Raw genomic sequence first — 6,000 nt, forward strand, 5'->3', positions numbered from 1 at the left:
CCATTCAATTCCAAATTTCATTCCATTCCATTCCACGTTCCATTCCATTCAATTCCACATTCCATTCCATTCCATTTCACATTCTATTCCACATTCCATTCCATTCAATTCCACCTTCCATTCCACGTTCAATTCTATTCCGTTCCATTCCACATTCCATTCCATTCCATTCCACAATCCATTCCAGATTCCATTCCTCATTCCATCCCACATTCCATTCCGTTCCATTGCATCTTCAATTCCACGTTAAATTCCATTCCATTCCATTCAACTTTCCATTCCACATTCCATTCGTTTCCATTCCACATTCTTTCAATTCCATTCTGCATTCCATTCCATTGCATTCCATTCCATTGTACATTCCATATTATTCCATTCCACGTTCCATTCCACATTCCATTCCACATTCCATTTCACGTTCCATTTCACGTTTCATTCAACGTTCCATTCCACATTACGTTTCATTCCAATTTACATTCCATTCCATCCCACGTTCCATTCCATTCCACATTCAATTCCATTCCATTCCACATTCCATTCCATTCCATTCTACAATCCATTCCATTTCATTCCACATTCCATTCCATTCCGTTTAATTCTATTCTACATTCCATCCCATTCCATTCCATTCCACATTCCATTCCTTTCCATTCCACATTCCTTTCCACATTCCATTCCAATCCATTCCACATTGCATTCCACATTCCTTTAAACATTCCATTGCACTTTCCATTCCACGTTCCATTTCACGTTCCATTCCATTCCATTCCACATCCCGTACCATCCCAATCCATTCCATTGCACATTCCGTTCCTTTCCATTCCATTCCAAATTCCATTCGATTACATTACACATTCCTTTCCTTTCCATTCCACTTTCCATTCCACATTTCATTTAACGTTCCGTTCAAATTCCATACCGCATTCCATTCCACGTTCCATTCCATTCCATTCCACGCTCCATTCCATTTCTTTCCACGTTCCATTCCAAGTTCCATTCCGCATTGTATTCCCGTTTCCATTCCACGTTGCATTCCATTCCATTCCACGTTCCTTTCCATGTTCCATTCCATTCCAGATTCCATTCCACATTCCATTCCATGTCCCATTCCACATTCCATTCCACGTTCCTTTCCACGTTCCATTCCAAGTTCCATTCCACGTTCCATTCCAAATTCCATTCCATTCCATTCCATATTTCATTCCACATTCTATTCCACATTCCATTCCACATTCCATTCCATTTCATTCCACATTCCATTCCATATTCCATTCCACATTCCATTCCATTCCACATTCCACTCCACATTCCATTACATTGCATTCCATTTTCCATTCCACGTTGCACTCCACCTTCCATACCATTCCATTCTCTTCCAATTTCCATTCCACTTTCCATTCCACAATCCATTCCACATACCGTTCCATTCATTCCACATTACATTCCACGTTCCACTCCATTCCATTCCACCTTTGATTTCACATTCCATTCCACATTCCATTCCATTCCACATTCCTTTCCAAGTTCCATTGCATTCCTGTCCACATTCCATTCCACTTTCCATTCCATTCCATTCCACATTCCACTCTACTTCAATCCACAATCCATTCCACATTCCATTCTATCCCATTTCACTTTCCATTCCACATTCCATTGCATTCCATTCCACATTAAATTCCGCATTCCATTCCATTCCATTCCACATTTCATTCCACAACTAATTCCACATTCCATTACATGTTCCATTCCATTCCATTCCGCGTTCCATTCCGCTTTCCTTTGCACATTCCATTCCACGTTCCATTGCAGGTTCCATTCCACGTCCAATTTCACCTTCTATTCCACGTCCCATTTCATTCCATTCCACGTTCCATTCCTTTCCATTCCACGTTCCATTTCATTCAATTCCGCATTCCATTCTACATTCCATTCCACATTCCTTTACACATTCCATTCCATTCCATTCCATTTCACATTCAATCGCATTCCAATCCACACTCCGTTCCTTTCCATCCCAAATTCCATTGCGTTCCACATTCCTTTCCATTCCATTCCACATTCTATTCCTTTCCGTTCTGTGTTCCATTCCATTCCAGATTCTATTCCATTACATTCCACATTCCTTTCCAATTTCCATTCCATGTTCCGTTCTATTCCATTCCACATTCCACTCCATTCCATTCCACACTCCATTCCAGTCAATTGCACTTTCCCTTCCATTCCATTCCTTTCCGAATTCCATTCCTCATTCCATGTCACGTTACATTCCATTTCATTCCACATTCCATTTCATTCCATTCCACATTCCATTCCATTCAATTCCACATTCCATTCCATTCTATTCCATTTCATTCCACATTCCATTCCACATTCAATTCCATTCCACATTACATTCCACATTCCATTGCATTGCATTCCAAATTCCATTCCACGTTACACTCCACATTCCATTCCATTACATTCCCTTACAATTTCCATTCCACTTTCCATTCCACAATCCATTCCACATACAGTTCTATTCCATTCCACATTACATTCCACTTTCCATTCCATTGCATTCCACTTTTGATTCCACATTTCATTCCACATTTCATTCCATTCCACATTCCATTCCAAATTCCATTGCATTCCTATCCACATTCCATTCCACTTTCCATTCCATCTCATCCCATATTACACTGCATTCCAATCCACATTCCATTCCAGATTCCATTCTATCCCATTTCACTTTCCATTCCACATTCCATTCCATTCCTTTCCACATTCAATCCCGCATTCCATTCCATTCCATTCCACGTTGCATTCCACGACTAATTCCACATTCCATTACACGTTCCATTCCATTCCATTCCACGATCCATTCCACGTTCCATTCCATTCCATACCACTTTCCATTCAGCATTACTTTGTACATTCCATTCCACATTCCATTCCACCTTCCATTCCACGTCCCATTTCATTCCATTCCACGTTCCATTCCAATCCATTCCATTGTCCATTTCATTCAATTCCACATTCCATTCTACATTCCATTTCACATTCCAGTCCACCTTCCATTACACATTCCATTCCATTCCATTCCATTTCACATTCCATCGCATTCCAATCCACATTCCATTCCTTTCCATTCCACTTTCCATTCCGTTCCACATTCCATTCCATTCGATTCCACATTCTATTCCTTTCCGTTCTATGTTCCATTCCATTCCACATTCCATTCCATTACTTTCCACATTCCTTTCCACATTCTATTCCACGTGCCATTCCTTTCCATTCCACATTCCATTCCATTGCATTCCACATTCCATTCTAGTCAATTGCAAATTCCATTCCATTCCGTTAATTCCGAATTCCATTACACATTCCATGCCACGTTCTATTCCATTTCACTCCACATTCCTTTCCAATCCATTCCACTTTCTATTCCATTCAATTCCACATTCCATTCCATTTCACCCCACATTCCTTTCCAATCCATTCCACTTTCCATTCCATTCAATTCCACATTCCATTCCATTCCATTGCATTCCATTCCGCATTCCATTCCATTCCATTCCTCATTGCATTCCATTCCATTCCTTTCAAATCCATTCCTTTGCATTCCATTGCAAATTCCATTCTATTCCATTCAATTCCATTCCATTCCAAATTCCATTCCATTCGTCATTGCATTCCATTCCATTCCTTTGCATTCCATTCCATTCCTTTCCAAATTCTATTCTATTCCATTCAATTCCATTCCATTCCACATTCCATTCTATTCCGTTCCAAATTCCATTGCTTTCCATGCCACATTCCATTCCATTGGATTCCCCATTCCAGTCCACCTTCCATTCCATTCCATTCCGCATTCCATTCCATTCCATTCCCCATTCCATTGCTTTCCATTCCCATCTTTTCCAAATTCCATTCCATACCATTCCATTCCACATTCTATTCCATTGCATTCCACAATCCATTCCATTTCATTCCACATTCCATTCCATTCCATTTAATTCTATTCTACATTCCTTACCATTCCATTCCTTTCCACCTTCCATTCCTTTCCATTACACATTCCATTCCATTCCATTACACATTCCATTCAGTTCCATGGCACATTCAATTCCACAATCAATTCCGTTCCACTTTCCTTTCCACGACCTATTCTAAATTCCATTACACTTTCAATTCCATTCCATTCCACGTTCCATTTCGCATTCCATTGCACATTCCATTCCACATACCTTCCCACCATCCATTACACATCCCATTTCATTCCATTCCACGTTTCATTCCATTCCATTCCACGTTCCATTTCATTCAATTCCACATTCCATTCTAGATTCATTTCACATTCTATTAAACATTCCATTTCATATTCCATTCCATTCCATTCCATTCCATTCCAAATTGCATTCCATTCCAATCCACATTCCATTCCTTTCCGTTCCACTTTCCATTCTGTTCCACGTTCCATTCCATTCCATTTTGCATTCCATTCCATTCCACTTTCCATTACGTTCCACATTCCATTCCATTCCTCTATATTTTTATCAAATTCCATTCCACATTCCATTATATTCCACACCACATTCCATTACATTCCATTCCACTTTCAATTCCATTCAATTCCACATTCCGCTCCATTCCGTTACATACCATATTCCATTCCATTCCACTCCTCATTCCATTTCTCTCCATTCCACATTATATTCCATTCTATTCCACATTCCTTTCCATTCCATTGCATTCCATTCCAAATTCCATTCCATTTTCCATTCCATTCGATTCCACTTTCCATTCCATTCCATTCCACGTTCCAATGCATTGCATTCCACATTCCATTCTATTCCATTCCACATTGCATTCCATTCCATTCCATTCCATTCCACATTTCATTCTATTCCGCTCCATTCCACATTCCATTCCATTCCATGCAACTTTGTATGCTATTCCATTGCAGATTAAATTCCATTCGATTCCATTCCATTCCACATTCCATTCCAATCCATTCCAGACTGAAAACCATGCCACTCCACATTCCATTTAAATTCCATTCCATTCCATTCCATTCTACATTCTATTCCATTGTATTCCATTGCATAACACATTCCATTCCACATACCTTTCCATTCCATTCCACATTCCATTGCTTTCCATTCCACATTGCATTCCATTCTGTTCCACATTGCGTAGCATTCCATTACATTCCACATTGCATTCCATTCCACTTCATTCCACATCCCATTCGATTCCATTCCACATTCCATTACATTCCGTTCCAAATTGCATTCCATTCCATTCCATTACACATTCCATTCCACTCCATTCCACATTCCATTCCACATTCATTTCCCTTCCATTCTACATTCCTTTCCACATTTCATTCCATTCCATTCCACATTCCAATCCACATTCCCTTACATTCCATTTCACATTCCTTTGCACATTCCATTGTCTTCCATTACACATTTCATTCCATTCAATTCGATTCCATTCCACATTCAATTCCATTCCATTCCACGTTCCATTCCATTCCGTTCCACATTCCATTCCATTCCATTCAATTCAATTCCACATTCTTTTCCACATTCCTGTCCATTCCACTCCACATTAAATTCCATTCCATTCCACATTCCATTCCATTGCATTCAACTTTGCATTCCATTCCATTCCACATTGCAATCCATTCCATTCCACATTGAATTCCATTCCATTCCATTCCACTTTCCATTCCATTCCATTCCACATTCATTTGCACTTCATTCCACATTCCATTTCATTCAATTCCATTCCATATTCCAATCCATTCCATTCCACATTCCTTTCCATTCCATTCCACTCCATTGCACATTCCATTCCACTTTCCATTCCATTCAATTCCACACTGCATTCCATTCCATTCCACATTCCACTCCATTGAATTCCACTTTGCATTCCATTCCATTCCTTTACACATTGCATTGCATTCCATTCCATTCCATTCTACAATCCATTCGATTCCATTCCACATTCCAG

The sequence above is a fragment of the Pongo abelii genome, chromosome 15 (genome assembly GCF_028885655.2).
Source record: "Pongo abelii isolate AG06213 chromosome 15, NHGRI_mPonAbe1-v2.0_pri, whole genome shotgun sequence".
In the NCBI taxonomy this organism is placed as follows: Eukaryota; Metazoa; Chordata; class Mammalia; order Primates; family Hominidae; genus Pongo; species Pongo abelii.